This window comes from Bombus flavifrons, chromosome 2 (assembly GCF_040668555.2).
Source record: "Bombus flavifrons isolate JBK064 chromosome 2, iyBomFlav1_principal, whole genome shotgun sequence".
Lineage (NCBI taxonomy): Eukaryota > Metazoa > Arthropoda > Insecta > Hymenoptera > Apidae > Bombus > Bombus flavifrons.
The window spans coordinates 3,545,181-3,569,509 of NC_138443.1; the positions used below are offsets into that span (position 1 = coordinate 3,545,181).

Genomic DNA, 24,329 nt, shown 5'->3' on the forward strand with positions numbered 1-24,329 from the left:
ATAATCACGAAATCAAAAATCGACAGAAACAAGTCCATCTGAAGTGGGTCGATTTTTATTCTTCCGAACAGGAATGTAATATATCTTCAACAGCAGTGAAAAGTCAAGTTAAGATATAAGGGATCCATAAATAAGGAAGTTATGATATCATAGATATTAAAAATTGAAATGATAAATTAGCTCGTTCTTCCGAGTTAACAGATTCAAAATGTATGAAAGCTAAATATAAATAAGGAACATACGTTATTACAATACGAATTGTTCGGAAGCAATTAAGAGCCGTTTCGTTCAAATGTAAAAGTTCAAATGTAACATTTCACTCTCCTCTCCATTATGGAGCTTTTATACAAATAGTTATTACTTTCGCGATATTTCAAGAATCAATTATTTTAAATTGGATGTACGGTATATCAATTAACTTTCCTCTACAAATAACGCGTAGTAAACATGCATTTTCATTCGTGTATGAAATTAACAATTTTACTCCAGTCCGCAGCTTATCATTGCTGTATTAACTGTAAATTGCACGGTTCGGTAGCTCGTACAAATATAATCAATTATCATCAACGAAAGATTTCAGTATCAACGTACCAGCAACTTTATCGCTGGTTCCATGCCTGGTAGATCCCACATCTGGCAATACTTTGCACGCGCACTGTATGTATACGATATAGATATACAATATACCATAGATCCTGCCTCTATAAAACGCTGTATTATGAGAATCCATGCTACTTTACACAATGTTCCATCGTTATTTTCTTTTTCGAGAATTTACTCTCTTTCTATCTCCAGCTTCTGTTTGTTCTTTTCCATCGTTAATTGATGTTGGTACAAGATTTTAATTAATACATACAGCGACTCGTATTGATATTTGAACATCATGGTGGTCGAGAGATTATCGCTCTTTGCATTACGCGTACAAACGAATGATCCAAATCTTTCAGTGAAACTCAAGGTTTATATAAAGAAAGATACCGCAAGTTGTTCGATCAAAGTATTTGTCGTTGCGTTCTGTAGCTTTGACAGACAAAGTAGAACTTTTTGTGAAATTGCCGCGTGCAAACCAGCTTATTCACTAGACATTACTCCTTTGGATTACTACCAGTTCCGATCGATGCGACATGGTTTATCCGATGTGCATTTCCAATTAACGAATCAGATACAAAGACGAATTCATCACTTGATAGACGGTTTAAAATTATAGAAAGCAACGACGACTGTTTTGATTGAACAACTTGTTGTACCTTTTTTTAAGTAAATTTTGAATCTCACTCACAAAAAGTTTATTCTTTAAGATTATTCATTTGCACAACCAATTGGTCGTTTTTTAGTATACTATATCAAAATACTTATTCTAGTTAGTGAGAAATATAAATTTTGTTTATTTAACTCACATAGTTTTTCAAGTGTCGAGCAGGCAGCGAACAAATTATATTTTTATGTTAATCTTCGACTTGATACGAGGAGCATAAAGAATGACGTCTATATCGTCAGTTTGGCGTTAGTTTTGTAAAATGCTATCATAAAATAGTTGATTCATGAAATTTATTGTAATATCGAATTAAAAAGAAAAGGAATTGTCAAATAAAATTGACGCCCAGTAGCTATATTAGATAATTTTCAAATTTTGAGTTTTAAATCTCACATCGTCTTACGTCTTTCGACGAATCTTGGAAATCTTGAAAGCCTTCAAGGTTTGGATGGATATTCAATATCTCTAATAATTCATGTTTGGAATTTCTTACATGTATTATATCCATTTTAGCTTCGACATATTACAAAATTGTATCTTCAATATATTTTCCATAAACCGTTGGATATTTACTAAGCTTTCGAAATTTCCAGGACTTCTAGTACTTTTAATAGCTTTTAAGATTTCCAGTATTTATAGGAATCGGAAAAGTTCAAGATCTACTAAGACTTTCAATATTTTTAGATATCGAACCATCAGTGACTAGAATTTTTTACGCCATTGAAAAACATGGAAATTTCGATCCAAACGTCCGCCTTAACTCGTATTCCTCGTGATTTCCAATAATCACAGAAACGTACAAATCCCGAGATTTATTAAGACTTTTGATATTTTGAAGTGTCGGAATTTTTCAAATTTGTCGCAATATCGAAAAACATTGAAATTCGGATTCAAACGTCCACCACTGTTCGTATCTTCGTGCAGACAGCTCCCTACCGGTGGACGTCGGATGATCGCGTCAAAACAGCACGGTATCGTATTGAATTTTGTAATTCGTCAAAAGTGATCTCGCGGTTTTTTAGTGGTTCTTTTCTGCCGAAAAGAGTAGACGAAACTCCAGACGGAAATACCAGATGCACGTACCGATAAACCGGAGTAGTCTACAAAACCCACGGGTCACGGCCCACGGAAACGACATTCCTGTGCGGTGTGCGACGCTTTACAACTTTATTGCCGACTGATTATCGACTGCGTGGTCGCACGATCTGCCGGATTCACTCTGATTTCACTTTTATTCTCATGTCAAAGCACGCACGCTCGTAGTAGCTGACGAGCAGAATAAAGTGTCTCCGTGGAGATGCACGTGATCTATAAGGGGAGACGAGTATTTTAGATGACTCCTGGTGCTTGGTGTATGTAAGTACGCGCGCCGACGAGGGAGACTCTCTGTGAAAGTTTGTTTGTATCTTGGATTGAGTTATAGAGGGGAAGATGGTTGTTTGTGTTTTGGAAGATGATGCGTATATAGAGTATGAAGGATTCTTAGCGTTTTTCTTGACTTTGTTTTAATACAGGGTGACTTATAAATACATGTCCGTATTTCAAGTCTGGCGAGTCTAATGGCATTAAAATAAGTAAACGTGTTATACGGTAATTTAACATTTTAATTTGACTAATAATATTCGTAATACTTACTCTTAACGTTTGATTTTTATTACGAAACTTGCCATTGTGACGTGCAAAGATATTTATTATCTGATATTGGTAGAGAAAGTGCTCCTGTTTGGGATACCGAAGTATCTATTTGTTAATAATTTTGTCTAATTTGTAACAAATAACAGGGTTGAGTGGTTTGTTAACTAGTGACATTTATGGACGAATGGTAATTTTCAAATTTCCCATTCAATCTGCAGAGAGAGAGAGAGAGAGAGAGAGAGAGAGAGAGAGAGATTTTGTTTGTAAAAGATTTTCAGCAAGTATTTGACCATTGCAATTATGGTTAAAATATGCCAAAACTTTAGAGTAAATTATTGAATCTACTCATTTGTCTATGAATTCTATGATTTCGTGATAATCTTGCAAATATTTCGAAAATACGAAATTTGACGTGGAATTTTAAGTTTTAACGCGATGATTCGGAATACCAAGGGAAAATCTACTAAGAAGGATGCTGCGTAAATCTTCTGCAATGTGAATTACAGCGAAGACAAAAGAGACGAGTGGCTGCAGTGTTTCATGCGCGAAATATGGTTATACCGTGAATGTATTGATTATGTATGTAAATTTTAAGACCTAGAATTGATATTTACATGAGATAATCGTTCCTATCTAGATCATAAGAGAAAACAATTTTATTATCTACTTGTTTCTTTAATTTTATAAATTGAAGGAAAATTGAAATATATCTTATTTCATTTTTCAATTAGATCGAAGCTTCACATACTTTCCTTTTTTCACGATTACCGATAGTTTGAGATATAAAAGTTTATTAGTTTCCCTATGATATTATGCAGTTTTATTTGTATCCTCCGCCATAATTATTATTCGTCTTAAACAAACTGGTATTCCAAATATGCTGCACTTCCTCTAGTTTGTAAATTCTTAAAAAGACTTGAACTCAGTTGAAAAAATCATCAATTGTCGAAGAGCGTTTTGGATTTTTCTTTTCGTAAAAAAGGAAATATTTCGAATGCATTTACCAAATTTTAAATTGTAAAATAGGTAGAAAATGAAATTCGAAAGGCGAACATTGTATTTTAGAACAAACTCTACATAGGATATAGCTATAGGAATAGGTATCATAATTCTCTTGGAACTAATAAAATATTCCATTGTTTATCAAGTATAAGATACTAGATTTCCTCTTCATTTCGTTATCTGATTGGTTGCCAAATTTGTTTGGCTACGGTGAAAGCACTGATATTCTCCAGTAGCGTAAAGTTTCAATTACTGGGTCACGTATAAAATTCCATGAATATTTAATAGAAATTCCGATCCATTGGGAAGTTAGTTTAAGCGGAACGATATTTGCGTATATACCGTGTGAGTGTACATTAGGCATTTTGTACATACTTGCCATGCGGGTTAATATTTCGATACAACCGACGTTCATCGTTCTCGATGGATTGGAATAATTGCTCGACAAACGTCGTGAAACGCTTTGAGGTACTTCATTTTTTCAAATTTATTCAGCTTTATAATCACGTCATTAGATTTTTAAAAGTTTCGCATGTTGATTTTTCATGAAATTTGTTCCCTGCAGACTTTTCGACACAATTATATTTTCTTGAGAGTCGCTATTTTTAATTCTCTTACAAACATAAATAGCTGGTCACAGTGGCTAGCAATCAGAGGGTGAAAACAAGTTCAACTAGAAATAATTTTCTGATTTATTCGACAAAAATTTAAAACAACTACAGAAACATAATTCGAAATATTATTTTTCATTCTATTACAAGTTGTATGCGTCACTGCGCTTATAATGATATAACAGAGATAAAATATCGAGTGCAAGGGTTAAAGCAAGTTCCGCTAAAAATAATTCTCCGATTTATTCGATTTATTTGCTGATTTATTTAAAATTTGACGTATAGACGTCTAATCTAAAATATCATTTTTCATTTTATTACAAGCTATACATGTCACTAGCATTTATAGCGATAAAAGAAAATAAAATATCACCGAAGCGATTATTATCTAATGTATTAACCACACATTCAGGTTAAAAGAGCCAAAACCAGTCATTGAATGATTAAGAAACCGATCGTAATCACGATGGAATTACATCGGTGATCGATAACAATGTCAAATGGTTAATGCGAAAATCGCCGCTCGTACGTGTCGGGATATCAATTTACGGCGCGTTCATTAATCAAACGCTAGACTATACGTTGCCATTGGTAGCCCCAGCGACTTTCACGCGATACCGCGCCGATTGCTTTGCGAAAGTACATATACAGCGAACCGGTCTATTAAATACGGAGCGAAAAGTCGCGAACAGCAAAGTGACTTCTTCCTGTCGTGACGAGGCGTCGTTTCATAGACTATCGGCGCGTCATAACTTAAACATACTGGCTAACGTGAAAGGAAAATTACCACTAGTTCTCGAACGTGTGTTCTGTCTTCGATCGCCTGTAATCAAGTGGACGATTGGTTTTCTCTATCGTTATCGTATCTGGCCGTGATACAGATGTAATTTCATTTTGAATAACGACGTTGTAATTTGTTAGCGTAGCGGCGATTTGTTGCGAAAATCGGCTAATACCCGACGACTGTACACGCGTATTGCGAAGTTTTGAAAGTCCACTGCGTTTTCTTTGACCGTTCCGGCAGTGGAGAACGAGGGGAAAGAAATGAACGTATGTGGAAGTAATTACACCTTGCAGGGTGAACGAAGGAATTGTAGAATTAAGGACGAAAGAATCGATGCTGGGCCCTCCTGCATAATTGAGTTGATATTATTAGCGAAATTTCGTAAGTTACAAGTTACAAGTTAATAGCGGTAATAAATTTTCTTATAGTTGGTTGCCGCATAAATTCTGTCCGCCTTTATATAAGCAAGTTATCAATGTTATAATTACATTGCGATTTTTATTCGTTTATGTAAAATTCAACGGTGCAAAGATTCACGGCATGCGCGTAATATGCTAAAATATGTACAACTACCAAAGTGTAGTAGCTGTTAGAATATTTGGTAAGCAAAACAAGTCCCTGGTTAGATAATACTCTTTTAGTTGTGTTCATAAAAATATGAATTTGCATAAAAATCTGCGCTCTATTTTTAATAAATGTAGCATTACATCTCTGCAGAAGAGAATAAAAAAAAGGTTGGTATACAATATGTTTGTTTCAAGTGCCTACTATTTTTTAGATGAAAGTTGTATGATATCGGGGACAGCATATTATGATGATAATTGTTTGATCTTTAAATAACATTGGCGCCACATGCGAAGATCGTTGTTGAATTTTTGAACGCGACCTTACATTTTTTATCGTATAATCTTGCAGCTGATATCGAGATCTTTCCAAAACACATGTAATTTACATACGACTTCTGAAAGTTGACGTGCCGCCGATATTTGCGTCACTCGATGTGCACCTTAAAAGGCTATCCGATAATCCGCGTTGCTTTTGTAGGATAAAAACAATTGAACCACGTGGATTCGATTCTGTTTATTCGTCGCCGTGCGATTGCACAACACCATTAGCGCCTACGTATTGTTGCAATCTTGCAATTGGAGTAAAATGAAGAAATTTGTTCTAATACGTTAATTTCACATAAGAAATAAGGATTAATTGAATTTGTATTACTTCGAGGCGATGGATATTTATCTTATCGCAAAGTGTGCAAACAATTTCATAAGCGTGTTCCTAATCAACTAAAATCAGATGTTACATTTTCTTCAAACACATACACACACATATGTAAAAAATCGGTTTTTTCCAGAGCCATGATGCGCAAAGTTCGATCGGGAAACATCCTCGTGGTGTACATTGGGTAACGTTAATGCCGTAGGCACATCAACTTTCAGAGGTCATATTTGTAAAACGACGTATGTGAATCGCACGTATAGTTAGTGTTTTGGAAAGGTCTTGAATCCGCTACAAGAATACCCAATAAGAAATATAAAGATCTATTCGATATTTCGAGTGATCTTCACAGGCTGTTCCAATGTTCTCTGTTTTCAATCTTCTCTCAATGAAATATTTGTTCGTATCTTTGGTAGTTACAGAAATAATCGCACGTACACACATAACGGACATACTGTATATAGTTGTGTCCGTATATACAGGGTTTTTTTTTTTAAATTTTTCCATCGAGACAACGATCTACAGTGAGATCCGTTATAACGTACTGCACGCGTACCGAGCGAAAATTCAAAGTCGATTTTCTCGAAAACAAAGCCTCAAACGAAAAATTTTTATTCTATATTTTCGACTTATTTTTTCGCCTAGAATCACCCCCTTTCCGCTTGTACCACCAGTTACCAACCACCCTGTAGAAGTAGTTGCGTCTTCTAGGATGAATGAAGGAATTGTAGAATAAAGAAGACGGAATCGTTGTTAGACCCCTTTGCATAATTAAGTCGATGTTACTGGTCGAATTTTGCAAATCACGAGTTACAAGTCAATAGCGGCAATAAATTTTCTTATGCTTAATAATTTATGCTACATAAATTCTGTCCGCCCCTTCATTTATATAATCAAACAAGTTATCGGTGTTATAGTGGATATAATGTTACATTGATAATCATCGACGTAAGCTGTGCTTGTATAACTTAGAGGAGACATAGGAATAAAATATTTTCATTAGTTCTTAACACTCCAACTGCCACGATGGTCATCGCTGACTCGGATTACAACAATTTTTTACTGCCGTTAAAACGATCCAGATTTTATGGACTAACAAGTTTTCAACAATACGTATGATTGCGATTAATTGTGAGGGGCGAAACGAGGGGTTGGGAAGCACCGGCTTGCAAATACCATGTCTTCATCGCGATTTAATAGGAAACGACAATTTTAATAGAAATCTGGAAACAACGGATTGGCTGATTAACGGGCGTAATAACGTTTAAACAAATGCCTTGGTCAATAATCAATTTGTGAGGCGTACCAATGAATTCAGGTAATCCCGTGGCTGTCGACAAACGAACACTTTTCCTTCGCGTGTAGAGGGCTATCAGCGACCACAAAATCGCACGCGCATCGCCTCCAATCGGATTTTGCGGTGGCCGCTCGTATTATTTGCATATCGCTGCACAGACAGCGCGAAACAACGAGGCCGCCGTATCGACAAGTTATGCGGAGGAACGGAGAAACGCAAGGAAACAAGAAATAAAATGGATATGTGGAACGAAGAAATAAAGCAGCCTCTAGTAGGTACAGCTTACCAGAGAGAGAGAGAGATTAGAAGGGTAGGTACAGTGGCTCATGAAAGTATTCGAACACTTTTAGAAATTTCCTATGTACGTTAATAATATACAAAATATTTTGAAATTTCATCAGCACTGTAACGAGACACAACTGTCACGATTATAGCGAGAAAACTTGAAACAGATTTTAAAATGTACATAGAAGATACAAGATGTTCGTTAAAAGCATACATTTCGCGAAGATCACCAAAGTATTTGAACAATCAATTATTCGCTGTATCAATAAATCACGATATGTAGAGGAACTACTTTTAGTTCTGTTGTACGTTTAACACCATTATTCACTGTGTATACTAATCTTTCATTAAGTGTATGTTTGCAATAAATGCCTTGTAATTCCTACAAACACTCTTCCGAATCGATTTCAAATTTTACTGCTACGATCACGATAGTCGTGTTCCATTATGACGCTAATTAAGTTTCGAAAGCTTTGGTTAATGTGTACAATATGTATATTTGTAAAAAAATTCTCTCGTGTTCAAATACTTTCGCGAGTCACTGTATACTCGTATCTCGATGAATTTATGAAACGTTGCACGGTGACGTTTCTACGAGCTGACGTTTTGCGCGAGTATCAATTTGCATAATGCGTGCACTTCGGTCGATTAATGCGAGACGTAGCTGAAACATTTTTCACGCTAATTCACGCGAATGTTTGTCGCAAGATATTATCGGAGAGTCGCTGGTCCATCGAGTGGTAATGAATTATTTCAACTCGTTAATGACATTATATTATAAAATTGTGTGATGTTATTGTATATTGTAGGGGAAACGTAAAATAATATCGATACGTAGCTAATACACAGTTAAGTGCAACATGTTAGCAATTTTGGTATTCTGTGAATGATTAAGTATGTTGTTTGAATAGAATTCTAACGAATCGTTGTATCGTATATGCGATATAAGATCATTTAAGAAGAAATCAGATTTGAGAAATTGGAAACGAAAGAAATGAAAAATGTTTTTCAAAAATGCAATAAACATTTTGCAATACGATTGTATTATGTTATTATATCGTCAATATTATTTTCCGAGGATATCACGTTATAATAATAGAAGCAGCGATTAAGTAAAATGACGAACCTCTTACAATGTTATCTGCGCAAATTACTACCAAGCCTTAATTACGTTTCTCAAACGTCATTTCCAACGCAATTACTTTCGTCCCACAACGTAATAAATACACAATAGACTGTAATAACTTTTTTAGAAACAAAGATACATGTTAAGAGAATTAGAAGAAGATTAAAAAATATGAATCGGCGAGCGATTCCGTTTAGAAGAAAATTGCAGTCGCATTGGAATCGGCCTACACGGCGCAAGGATCGCTCACCCACGCGATGGCGACTCAGCCAGTTCCCTTTTCCTGTCGCGTTACTCTTTCACAAGGTGTATCGGTAATAGGCCAAACGATCAAAGATCCTTATCGTCTCCGCGAAAACAGGCCGATCGGTGGAAACGCCTCCGTGTCCTGCGAGAAAGTCGAATCTAAATGCTCACACGTTGGTCGAGTGTCAATTTTTCTTAAGTTTCGAACCACGTGAAACAACCCGTTATCACGTTTGCAACTGGTGCAGGCATTAAACGCTGGGTAATTAACACGCTTTGGTCAGAATTTAGATTCAAACGAAGCGATTAGATCAGAATGTTTAATCTTTTTAGCGTAGATTAAAATGACTGTGTTGCAAAACTTAAAATGGCTCTTTATATGATATATAATGTTTTTATAATAATTGTATAATACTTAATATTTAGTAAGGAACAAACGGACCGTTTATTTTGAAAATGGTGTAACGTGGTGCCTATTGTCCTTTATTTTGACATATTGAAATGTTCGGGACTCCATCGATTGAAAAATATTGATAAAGTCTACTTCGTCTGTCCACGTCTCTGCGTATTTAAATAGATGTAAATTCATTATAAAAATAGCTTTTTTGAAAGTTAACTAGACTAATGTCCTTTTCAAGGATCATGAACGGACCTACATCACTTTCAAAGTTAGTGAGTTGTACGAGTCATTAAATTTTAATTATTTAAAATATATATTTTTGTTTACAAATAAGAGTAGGAAAAGCAGAATGCTGTGGTTTAATTTCATTATCACTTGTTTTTGATTACTGATGCCTCGACTGTTCGGACAAGCTACAAATTACAGGTAATGGGACTTTTGCCATTTTCAAAATAAATGACTATGTATAATAATTTCATTTACTTTACCTTTACATTACATTCAAAATAAATGTTTTAAATATTAAAAATATTAAATATTATATACGCAAATAATTTGTGCATCTTCATTTATGCATATTAAAGTAAGTTTGTTTGGTCAATGAGATCTTTTACGAAAATGCGTGTACCTTTTCTCTGTCAATAATGGCTTATAGGTACCGTAGATAGTTCGAAAGGCGTTAAGTAGAAATAAACGGTCGATGAAAAACAAAAAACCGAGCGAAGAGCGAAATTAACGCTGGAAACAAAAGCGGCCAGCGGTTGAAGGAAGTGGAAGGAGTGGAAGGGCGGTTAAATAGAGTCGAAAAAGGAAAGCGCGAAAAAAACGGTGACGCGAACGCATTTCGCCATGGACAGGATCACAGGACGATACGTTAAAAGGGCCATACAGATTTTTGTCCCTCTTTTTCGACGTTCAAGTTGTGATTTCAAGTTTGTTCGCCCGTTTTGTCGCCACTTGGAAACCATTCGTCGTCCTGCCGTGCTCTTTTCTCCCCCGAGATATTTTCGATGTTTCGTACTCTGTTGTGTTTCCTTCGAGGACCGTCAGGGAAGCTCGTTTCTTTCGGGAGATTTCGAAGAAAAAGAAGAATAGAGAAATAGTGTGAAGAAAAAAGAAAAAAGAAAAAAGGAGAGACTAATATTAACAGTAGAAGAGCTGGAGAAGTTGTTGTACTCGCCGAGGTAAAAACCAAAAAGTTTCCTAACGAGTATCGTCTGGTCGTTAAAAACGGAAAGAAAGAGCAACGCGACGTCCGGGCGAAATTAAATCTCACGGCGGGGCTGGAGAAAGGGGGAAGAGAATGGAAAGAACGATTGTTAGAAGGCAAAGAGGACCAGGCTAGAAGCGGCAACTTTTCGAATCGCAGAAGCTTTCCCTCTGCTGTTGCCTCGGGTACACGTCCGCGGACGTTGAATTATCGAATATCCGGCGATTTAACAGATTTTCTCCACCCTCTTTGATATTTCGCTCGCTAAGAAATCTCAGAGAGGACTTGTATTTTAATAATTGACTCTTGCTAAAGAATTGCAATTAGTTCAGAAATATTCTGCCGCAGTATAGTAGTGTTTGTCGTATTTTGAAAGTTTTCGGTCAGAAAACAGTACAGAACAGTACAGTACGCTTATTTTCATAATAATCCAAAGAAACTGGCGGTCATTTGGTGATTATTTTTTATCGTACGAAAATATCGTTGAATGGAAATGTATTAATTTCGTAATTAGTTGATATGCTACGCAGAGAAGCATATACCAACAGTTTCCATTTATAGAATATTTAGAAAATTGTTGACCTAGATAAAAGTGAAAAATGAACTTGGCTCCTAAGCTGATTGTGTCGTTTTCTGTAGTATTTCTACGAGCTTTGTATCTTCTCGAAGCATATCTATGTGACTACATCATGAATTGAATAGCGTTCGTTGTAAGAGACAACTCATTGTCAATTAAAAAGTTAATAAATCTTTTACTAGGTACTTTAATAACAAGCCAAACTCGTCCAACTTCAGTACGTTCAATTTTATGGTATATTAAACGGATTTATAGCATTATATCGTAAATGTAATAACCATACCGGATACATTAAATTCACCTCTCGACGCTATTAGCCCGCTGCAACTTTTACAGAATACCTTTTCCATAAATTACTCGATCGCGTTTATAACCCGCTTTTGTTACCTATAGCGTGAAGATTCGTTCACCAGAATTTTCAATTTCTCAATATTTCTGGCAAACAGAGAGAAACACCGTGCGCTCGTTCGTTCGATTCATCGATAATGCAATTAATTCGCATGTGTACGAGCGTAGAAAAAAAAAAAAAGAAGAAGAGGAGTGAAATAGAAGGGACGACGAGATGAAGGGAGGAAACACATACACATACATACATAAAAAAAAAGGAAAACTTGGCAAGGGAATTCGTTTTAGATGTGAGCGTTACGAGGCGAACGATCACGGCCGTATAAACGTGATTACGGTTTTAGCTGGGAAAAGAGGTTGCTCGTCTGTTTGCCGAAAGGAATTTAGTCCGCGTTACGGTTTTAATGTTCACTTTGCATGGAATTAAACGGTTAATGGAATTTTCGGAAATTCCTCCTTCGCTGGAGATAAATTGCGCGAGTACGCGACCACGCTACTCGTTTTCCCGCTATTCATCTAATCAACGAGCATTATGTCGTTTAAACAATTTCCTTCCTATTCTGAATACAATTTGTTGCCGTGAATAACGTTAGAACGCGCCTATGCATTTTTAAAGGTATTTTTATTAAACGAATTTTGTTATCGGTAGCGTTATTCTCTCCTGTGAAAAGGGGAAAATAAGATACAATATGTTTGCCGCTCTAACAGCAAAAATTTGCATCCATGAAAGAACCAACTCAACTTCCGATACGCAACACATACATTTGGCATCGTAAAACACGTTGAAGCGATATGCGAACAAAAGTGGAACGTGTTATGGCAAAATTACGATATAAACTTTCTCTATAAATTAATCTCTAGCTTCCATGGTTTGAAGACATAGAAGTTCAACGGTAAAAGACATATCACGATAATTAGGATAAGATCAGGACACATTCAGCTGACACATACGTACATATTGGAAAATGGGTCTCCTGTTAAACGTAACATGTGCAATGTGAGATTATCAATCAGTCACATAATCATAGAGTGTCCAATGCACAACGAAGTAAGACATAATGTCAACAATAATCTTAAATTTTAAATGATAATTAAGTTTTAAATGGTTAAAGCTCATCAACTTTTGTAAAGAAATGAAGGTACTGAAAACAGAATTTAATAAATCATACAAAAATAATCGCTAATGGTCTTGGTAGTAGATGCGATCTTCAATAAAATAAACAATAATAATACTAAGATAGCTTGGGTTGGAAATTTTATATCGATCGCTTCAAGTAATACTCTGCTATATTTTTAGTTTATTTGTGGAAATAAGGGAAGGTGAGATTTACTTCATCTGAAATGATTTATTAGTTTGTATAATATTTCTCTGTTCTATCTCATTCTGTTATAACGTAGTAATTCTACGTTATCTTTTATATATTTTCCATTAACTCCTACAGGGATGATTTATTATTATTATTTTGTTGATTAACGAAGAATTTTATTTTTCAATCGAGGAAAGCGTTCCTTGGTTTTTGTACATACTGTAACTATTTTGATATTTAAAGTATTCAATTATTGGAAAATGCCACATCGAATGCCACTAACTTCGATAGAATTGTATATCGAAAGATTGTTCAGTATCTTCAAGGCAGGATTCTTCTTATCGATTACAAAATGAACTTACCACTTGAATTTGACCAGAGCATTGAAATATGTATGTACTTTCGAGGGTCACGTAACTACGACCATTACGAAGAATAAATTCAATTGCACTTCGAGTGATAGATAATTTTGTAATAAAATTACAGCATTCCAGAAGCAAGCAAGCGAATGCCTTTTAAACAATAACACACGTACAGAAGCATTGTTTCTAGGCTCCGCATTTCATCTTCATGGCGTCAAATTTTTGTGACGAATATCAAAGTACTGCTAAACGACATGAGAGATATACTTGTAGTATCGACGATAAATATAATTAATACGTAGATACTACAATAGACAGGATGCTGCACAAATACTTTTTACATCCATTGTATAACTAAATTATCCAATTTTTTCACAAAACTTCACCCAACTACCCCGTTCCCTTCTACTTCATTTATCTGCTAAATACTTCACAATGCACCCTTATAGTCCATAATAGCCCCTAGAACCTCACACAAAGACTTAAATATTTCGCAAAGTAATCACCTCGGAGTTATTACGAATTAAAATTTGCACGGCAGAAGTGAACTGTTTCTTCCTGGCTGTGACATCTACATCAAAGGGAAAATATGGCGAAATATACGTGAAAATATTGCGCCCAGTTATTACAGGGATGCATGGTAACGGCGTGAACCGTTGCAGGCCGAGGCACAAAGGTTATTCCGTTAAGTTGCGCGGAATTTAGTAGATAATTAGCGAACGCGCGGACTTATTTTACTTTCCATTGCGATTTCAACGTCACTTTCGAGCGCGCTCCGCGTTATTCAGTCGCTGGTCGGTATGTGAAACCGGGGCGGAGAGACCTGGTTTCAGGATAGCTGGTTTCGAGAAATATTTCAAGAATCGAAGAAAACTAATTCTAGAAAGAGGGGGAATGCATTGGCCCCTTGAGGGTGATTCAAAAGAAATTTAATGAAATCGGATGAGAGATGTAAGAATGGTCTTCCGGCATCTTACACCCTTCGATCCTGTAAAATCTCGTGTATAACGAGCGATTGCGAATTCGTGGAAAATTAGGAAATATCCTATAATCTTAGGAAATCGTTGCTTACCTACAGAAATTATACAGGGTGATTCGAGAGAATGGGTAATTTATGAACATGTAGTAATCGTTAAATCAACCGCTTGGTCAGATAATTTCAAGAGTAGTTTGAATATTTATCCCATTAAGAAGATTTTTTTAAGAAGGACATACGATATAATACGAGTTTGAGTTGAAATGGTCGGTTCTATTTTGATGTATGGTTAATAGAATACTTTTTACTTATTTTTACTTATTACTAAGGGATGCTATATACATTCAAATTTGACCCATTTTTAAATCATTTTGTATGTGTTTATTAAATTGAGATCAATATAATTTATTTCTTATTAAAATCACATAACCCTGGATATATTAACAAATGTTTTATATCTGCTAATATTTAGAATTAAGGAATTACAGATGCAATAAAATTTTAAAGATATTTGAAAGATACATATACAAAAAATAAATAAATGATTTGACGTTTTAAGAGAATCCTTTAGCTAAAAAGTCAAATAAATATAAATTATATCTAATAAATTCCCTTCAGGGCAACGTTTAAATGCATTCTGTGAATTTAATTTGTTTCCAACTATAATCTCGACCGAAGGAGATGCGGGCTTAACGAAACGTTAAACGGAACGCAAGATTCTTGATAAAGGACAGGTTGAAGCAAACGATACTCCTTTCAATTTACGATGGAAGGACACTCGTGATCGATTTAAATGCATCGGCAATTTTTATCGGCCGAGTCGATCCAACTTTTCTGGCCGTGTACGGCGAAAAAGTATTAAAACGTTAGCAATTGGACGCGGCGATAAATCGAGGTCGTTGTGGCCGCAGGAGAAAGGAAGACAGAGAGCGAAAAATGGTACAGCAGAGTGGGATAGGGAGCGAGTCATTCGATCAATTAAATTCGGCTGACTAATTCAATGCGATCGAGCTTTTAACTCGGCGATTAAACCAACCTTGCCGTTTTCCTCCCTCTACCTCGTCCCACGGTGCTTGCTCGTTGACGTGCCGGCACAATGGAATCCACTCTGGCCCGGAGATTAGATTTCTGCATCTGACAATGGGATCATTCTCGTAATTTCGGAAAAATTCGATCACCGCAGTCGTATGGAGTTGGGAAAAATTATGATGTAAATAGCACGGTATAATATAGAATCTGTGTGTAGTTACGTATGAAATAAATAATATATCTACAATTAACTCTTTTGCTGTGGATTAAAACGATGGTGTGTTGCCAATAACTATGTTGCAAGAGTTAAAACGAAGTTGTTTTGTTTTGGATATAATTATTTACATACTGGTCAACGTGCACTTCTTAATACGAATGCAAGTTAATTTTGTAGATATTTAAGTTTAAATGTAAGATTTGTAAGAATGTAAGATGGATTTGAAGATCCAGAAAAATGAAGAATTATATAGTAAGTATAGATCAATACAATTAGTTAGTAATTAAAGATAAAGAAAAATGTAATAAATAAATCGATTTGAGGTTTCGATTACTAATTGAGAATTCATAGTCACTTTCAAAATAGGAAATACACGATGATTCGTGTCTCGTTTTGATCAGATTTTGCGCAATAGATTGCCTTGGATGAATCTTCAAGTACAATAAATAGCTGGGCAAATAGGTCGTAAATTTGAAAACAATGCTTATTTTAAGATACATGACAATACTGTCCTACATAAAGCTAGTTTTTGCCCAGTATTGGCTTACCCTTATGATAAACAGTACCTATAATAATATTATGTAAATAATATAAATAAATTATCGATTCAAAGAGTTGATATATGAACAGTGAAAGCAGGATGAATAAAGATTATCAGATACATAGTTTGATTGAATAGGATGTTTCGATTTATATATTATTCAATAACCTTCGAATGGATTAATGCTCACCGGAGTTCGTGGCATAATCACGTTTCGGCGCATTCAATAACTTTTGAACACACGCTGATGATATTATAATTGAATAGCTGGCATAAATCGAGGTTAGATACGGAAACCAACCATTTCCAGAGAAAATTAATAATACAGATATCCTTTTCAATAAGATCCTGATTTAAAATTGAATTCTTCAAAGAAAATAAAACGTAACGAATATCGCTTTACCGTTAAAAAGTACTTTAAATTAAATATCATTCGATAATCCGATAATTAAATCTATTTATTTCGTCGTGCTTTGATAAAAATTTCTACGACTAATATTCTTAACATTTAATCGTTAAATACGCATGGTACATTTGATACAAAGTAACTGGTATTCGCGTTAGCCATAGCAATTTCTAGTTCGATCTAATTTCATTCACAAAACTACTCAGTTCTCTCTTGCCTATCCGAAAGACCCGTTCTTTATTTTTTATTTATAATATACAAAACATTCGTCATTTTATTACATACAAAACATTAACTTTAACCTTTTAATATATAGGTTATTCAAAATAATTAATACCGTACTTTTAGCGTGAAACCAAATTGTTTATAACTTGAAAAATAATCGTTAAACAACGTTTCTGTACGCGAAACTTTCTCACATTGTTTCAATGTTTATAATTACATACGTCATATAAACATCGCTCACTTTTCTCAATACCGCGTATTAATAATTTTTAACAAGCTCGAATTTTCATTTTTAACTGTTTCGTAACAAACCGAGGAAACGAAACATCCGTAAAAGAAATACTTCTACAAAAACCGCCGATTCGCCAAAAAGCTGCTGTAGACTAACAGGAGATAACGCCGGCCGGGCAACCGTTCCTCTATTATTTCATTCCGCAGTTCCGATCGACGAAGGCAACAGATCAATCAGCCAGTTTATCTGAAGATCGATGAAGACGGGGTCAAACGGTGCTGGGATAGCTCGTAATTCTTCCGCTGGCGTTTATCGAAGTGGCCAAAATTAAACGGGAGTCGATCCTGTTACAAAAACGGTCAGAATGGAAGGAAAAGAGCCGAGGGAATGATAGACGTGTGGAAGTGGTGGTCTTCGGATCGTACATTAATTGAATCGGTAATTCGTACAGCCTGCGATCCTGCTTCTTAATTATCCTCGTCTCACCGGATGATAAAGGATCCTGGACGTTACGATGGTTCGTGGACCATCGATCGGTTACCAAGCATCAGAATTTGGTAATTGCTGCCTTTGACACAGCTATCTTGCTTCTTGTTGCTCTTTCACTGTCATCAAGGATGTATATTAATTACTTTAGCCGTGATCGACGCTTGATCGACTTTACGATGCACGCGAGTAACACTGTGACTGAATCTGCAGTTTAGATTTTGGAGTTAGGTGTGCTTTTAACGCGTCCGGTGTTTGATGGAGGATATCTGTGGACAGAATTTAATTTCGCGAGCAGATTAAGTTCGATCGATATACATATAGCGGCTACAAGAAATATCAGTACGTACACTTATCGTCCAATATAGCGTTTTTTTATTATCAGGTTCTATACGTTTAATTTTCATAGTATTCATTTTTGTAGTCTCGTAAAGAGAGTATTATTAGACGATACGAAGTTTAGATGCGCGTCTTCATACTGGCTTGTGACAAGCGATTTTTTTGTCGCGTGTAGCTGGGTGAAGCAGTTTACACAGCCTTTTTAACAGTTCACCGCTTAATTAGATGCCATTAAAATTACATTAACAATGATTAATGATGATTAACGCGTCACGATGATTAATACGCACTGTAATTCGCGTAAATGAACTACGCCGACACTGCAATCATCCTTTCAAGACCCTTTATTGTATCAACGCAAACATATTTGCTCGATAATGTAGGACGTCAAAACTTACATGCACCGCGGCAAGAAGGCAAGAAAATCGTTGATCCCTGAAAATATCCAGAATATCGATTAAATATTAGAGGACTGAGTGATATTTCCGGAATTTTTTATCGAACACGTGTTTTCTGAATTACGTCTCTCTATACGGTACGTTGTAAATAAAATCGTTATTATTGTAAGTTATTAATGCAAATAAATAATAATTATGGAGGGTAACCGGCAACACCCGAGAAACAATATACGTTATAAATAGTTTCATCGTTAACTAGAAACGTCTGAGTTTGAGCTTTTTGTTTTGTCTGTTTTTAATCGATTATTTAGAATCGCAATCCAACTCTGAATGTTATTAGCGACTACAATTGTATACAACAGTATTTCGTAGACTTATACAATGTCACATTAGGCCAACACGTTGTTGTTTGATCGTAAATGTGTACAATATTTACACTGATTAGTGGGCTTACCTACCTATCGATAATACACGTCAGCGTAGTAAATGTCGCGTCTTTTCTGAGGCCAGTTAAGTTGGAAAAGGTTTGTGTTCTTTAGAAACTGTAAAAGCCGTTTTATTCTTTGCTTCTTATTTAGGATCATCTTGAGCTTGCTTGGAATGCTATGCGTTACCTTGAGTTTGGAAATTTTTGTCCTTTTCTACACATAATTCTTCATGGACTTACATAATTTACAAATAAGTGGTCAATTTTTTCTAGCAGTAGTTTCTTTAAACTTGTTTCTTCGTTCAAGTGACAGCGACTCGTACATATTCCAAACACGGCTGTTACGTTTGAAAAACAAGCGTGAGAAGTCCTTTCTCACAGTTCGTAAAAACACGTCGCGTAAATATACAAAGACCGTGAGTGGCGCGGGACGGTTACTAATTCGGCGAAGTTTTCTCATTTGGTGGAAATTAATGCCGGTCTATTTGTCCGGGTGGACGCACGGGACGAGTGAAAAGAGTCCGAACGATATATGTATGAACCGGCAAAAATAAAGCCGCTGCTGCCGCGTACGTACGCTTTCTTTTTTCGGGACGCCACTGTCCGACGACCTCTCGTGCTCGTTTGTTACGCCGACTCCTCGAGTACCGATGTAAAAGGCTTAAAGGTCTTTGCCGCCGGGAATAATAAACTTTGCCTGGCTTCAGGGAATTCGTGCCGGGCCACCGCACCGGGCGAAATTAAGTCGAAGAGCTCCTCTGCAACTCTTTGTTCCTCGTTTTCTCTATGCTTCTGTTCGCGTTTTATGAGTTTAATGAAAGATGATCCGCGTTTGAATCGATGATTATCGGTGATCAAAATATGGCGGATTTTAGGTAAGCGCCGTGATATTCTTTTGCAGGAAGCTCTTTCAGCATTAAAATTACTCGTTCATAAGTAATATTGTGATTACATATGAAATTAAAAAATATTAACGTGAAATGTTTATTACGTTTATTAATGTATATTGGATAGGTTTAAAAGAAAATTCCTTTCTGATTTATTAGTATTAATTGCTTTTATATTAGGACTATTTACAATGTTTTTGCAATGTTTTGAATGTTTGCAATGTTTGTAATTGTTGATTTTGGTAGCATACAGTTCGGTACAGCTTGCTTTTATCTTAAAAATTCAAAGTATAGAATGATAAACATTACTCGTATATAGAATACTCCGATTTAAATTCGGTTTTTCGACGATGAGCTTTATTTCTCTTGTTTACTAATTTATATTTTAAATGAGATTTAATTAATAATTTTCTTTCCATAATAATTATACAGATTATATAATGACAGGTATACGTATATATAATTTCCATTAAAACGCTAAATACACGTATTAATTTACGATTATCGATATTTCTGGGAAATATCAAGGTATATATAAATCAAGTATTATACGATATTTTAATTTTATGTAATTATAAATTACAATTATTAATATCTGATTCGCATAAGTGTAGAACATTTAAGATAATACGTTTAATCAACAATGCAATTATTTCTAATGTACTGCAACAAATATGTTAAATAAACCTTATATTTTCCAATACATTCATCAACTCCTTCGATAAAACATTCAATTTACTTATTATCTTTCGCATTCTCATAGAAATTTTTTTCTTTGCAAACTGTACTTTAAACAAGTAGAATTTTCTTCCTATTCAAAGACAGCAAGAGTTTCACGCGTTTTTGAGCACGTTATCTCGTTACCAGGGATTCCTTTGCGCAACTTCCGGAATCGAATCGCCGTGAAGTCATCGGAGGAAACGGCACAAAGCACGTTGAAACTTTCATCGAACTCGAGCCTCTGTTTGCGTCGTCGAAACTCGTCAAAGATGCGTCGCAATAGCTTGATTCGTCGCCGCTAACAAGCGCGGTAATAACGAGCGAGAACACGCTTCAGTTTCACCACAGGTTCATTTTTGATAAGTGCCGTCTGCGGTTGAAATTCCTCGATACACAAAACTTCGTAAAACTAAATCACGATAACTATGACAGCAAGAAACTTTCCGCGATTCCTCCGCTTCCTGTCTATTTCGCGGCTCTTAACTTTTACTTTAAGAGGATATTCGATTATAATCGAACGTAGTTACACGCCCGCTTTCAACAAGATTCTAGTTTACGATCTACGTTTACGTACCATTAAAATTTATTTCGCTTCACTATGAGGCTCGACTATGATGTAATGCGCTTTAATAAAAGGCATAAATAACGCGAAAATTAGTTGGAAATTTAAGAACCTATTTCGTCTTTCAAAATTGACACTTAAAGAAATTAAATTCAGAAATAGCAGAACTGTAAGTACGTACATTTTACATACGAAAACAACGGAGTAAATATTCCTTTGTTGGAAACATTTTAGCAGAGTTTAGAATTATCCTTTTTAAACGTTGAATAATATATAAAAATAATATTTCGTTGGAGATTCTCAAGACCCGAAGATTACTATCAAAATTATAGAAGAAAGAAAGCTCTTTGATCGTCAATAATTTTCTGCTTCAAACATTCAATTTCTACTCGTTTTTCCCTTTGTTATTCTTCTAACGAATCATTACATACGATTTACATTATTATACGCGTTATGGATATTTATCATTAAAACTATATATCAAGTTGTTCATTGTTCCTGCGACAAAGTAAGGGGTATCTAGTGGCAGTATTTTAAAAACTATGTCAAACTATATGCAAAAGAAACTACAATACAACAAAACGATAGTTAATCTCACATTTTCATAGTCAAAGAACGTGTCTGTTTACTCGATGAAACTTTTATCCTCGGTAGCTTCCGCTGTCCACAATAATTTCTTCGAAAATTGACCGACATTAAAAACTTTCCACCATTCGCTCCACTCTCTTTTACCTCGATCGCTATATTAACACAAAATACAAGGTAACAATCCCATAAATAAAATCTCCTCCATGCAGGAGAAACGAACACATTCCAAACTCGAAAACGAGCAATTCATCATTCTCATCCCATCGATACTGCAAAAACCATTTAATCCCAGCCTCGTGTCTCGCCTATACCAACTAACTAAAACCAAAACCCCGATCGATCTTTCATTTAACGTGTACAACCTCAATTACTCGGAGCAGTTTAATCAAACGTCAATTACTAACCTCTGCAATAACAATCGCTCTTTAATGTTCGACAATTTAACTCTGGTTTGGTTCTGACTAGGAACAATGAAAAGAAGCTGCAGCGGCTCAAAAGGGACGATAATTCGAAGCATACGTTTAGAGGAAGTCCCGTCGTAAATCGCGTTAGGGTTACGACCTCGTCTTCTCTCTCTCTCTCTCTCTCTCTGGATACGGTTGCAACGCTCGAATCGTCCCGTTATCGTTGAAGAAGCGTTTCGAGAGAGAAGCTCGCGTGCTGGATTACAACTTTATCTCGGTTTAGTTGCGGGTGTCAAACGGTTTTCACGTTACGTACAGTTTCAGGTTGTTGCAAAATTGTAAGGGAACCTATTTGCATGGTTTGCGACATTTGGTTGTATATGTAGAAAAATAATTGAATGTAACGAGTAACAAGTAGTTAGTAGTGATTGTTAGTTCATAGTCTACGGATGTTTATGCAAATGCATACTTTTTTCGGAGGTAACTAGATGGATGGAAACTAGGTAAAAATTGTCTTACGTATTAAATACCGTAATGGCTATTATACTTTGGATATTTGATATATGTTTGCATATTACGTGCATTTCGTGCAAGTTTGCAGCTTCATGTTTCCTACAAACGTACATAAAAATTTACAGCATGATTATAACAATGTGAAATGGCGAATGTATCGTTGACCATTATAATAGCTCTTTTCTAACTATTATGACTTGCATTATTCAAAGATAAAAAGAGAGGCGTTCAAGATGTCATTGATGGAAAGACCGAAGAATTAAATAAAGTTTAATAATAGTAACGTTTGATCGAACTAACTTATATTATATTATACTATACCACAGTAACTTAGTACCTAATTCATGACCTAATTCATGACTCGACATAGTACAGGTAAATATATTAAATGTGCGCGTTTGTAACAGGAATTGTACCAGGCTTTAAGCCTCGCTGCAATAAACGAATAATAATAATGATAAAATTAATTTAGTATGAAAATAACAGGGTTATGCAAGAGATTGCATATTAGAATTTCTATTCTAAAGATGTTTTCAATTCGAGCAGTTTGACTATTTCAAATGGTTGTGTTGTTGCTGAAGCGCGAGAGGAGAAGCGTTTCGAGAGTTTCGCGGCTGGTTACAACTTTATCTCAGTTTCGTCGCGGGTGTCAAACGGTTTCCACGTCACGCAGAGCTGCACCGTTTCAGGTTGCTGCAAAGTTTTATACAGCACGCCGTGCCGCGCCGCGAGGAACTTCCCCTTCGCGGCTTTGAACTCGACGACGAGCCTTTTCTGGGTCCATACGGTCGAGGAGGAGCGTACGCTCGCCACCATATAAAATTCGGAGTTAAGTATAAACGAAAATGTCGGCCGTGGTGCGCGTGGAACGAGAGGAATCGCCGACCGTAGCACACTCATGGACCAACAGATCTCTTGCCTCGTTCTTTGAAGTCGTTTTTCTTCTGCTTCTGGGCGGGACGTTTTCGTAAATGGAATTTTACGCTTGCGACTTTGCTCTACCAACGATGATTGGTTTTTGGATTATTGCATTTTCTTTTTCTACCTTTGATTATGCAGATTTTTGCGAAAACATTCATACGCTATTTGTTTTGGAGAAATTTCTTGTAAATGTTTTCTGCACGCTTTATCGTGGGTTTGATACTACGTGTCACGCGAATATAAAATTACCTTTTTCGATTTCTATACGAGAACGAGCTTCAAGATACGGTATGATAACAATTGGTTAGAAATAGATATGCAAAATCGATTAGTCATACTTATTGAAAATAGAGGAGAATCCTATGATTAGTAAGTTGTTGTTACAATTTTGTTTTATTGTATCGAGATCAATGTTTTATGGAATAAAGTATTCTTTTATTATGAACTCGTTCGTTCTAGAAATTCTAAAAATAGTATTATATTTTTGATATAAAATATTTTGTACGATTTATAGAAACGGTATGCGGGAGTTGATCACAAATAAAGCATCTCTTCGTATTACTAAAATCTGTATTTATGTGATCTTCAATGTCGATCGTTAATTTGTATTAAAGTGCAACAAAGTACGGACTTTTCCAGAGTTCCAAGGAAATAATATTTCCCATTTCTCCATTTTTTTTAAACCTATTGATTTTTTTCATAAAGATGCCGAATGGAATCGCTATACTGCATTGTCAACAGAGTGCATTGTGCGCGTTTTGCTTTCAAATAAACCTATTTTCCTCGTCGTAGACTTAA

General features: G+C 35.6%; 1 protein-coding gene and 1 long non-coding RNA gene across 2 annotated transcripts in view; one reads left to right on the forward strand and one right to left on the reverse strand.

Annotated features, from left to right (window-relative positions):
- Nucleotides 1–24,329, forward strand: part of LOC138187333 (fibrillin-2) — a 222,284-nt gene that overhangs the window by 10,060 nt on the left and 187,895 nt on the right. The window lies entirely within an intron of this gene.
- On the reverse strand, nt 17,177–18,268 carry LOC138187190 (uncharacterized). The gene is made up of 3 exons (XR_011175122.1): nt 18,123–18,268; nt 17,712–18,041; nt 17,177–17,630 (listed from the first exon to the last, which is right to left on the reverse strand). It is a non-coding gene; the product is annotated as an uncharacterized LOC138187190 (long non-coding RNA).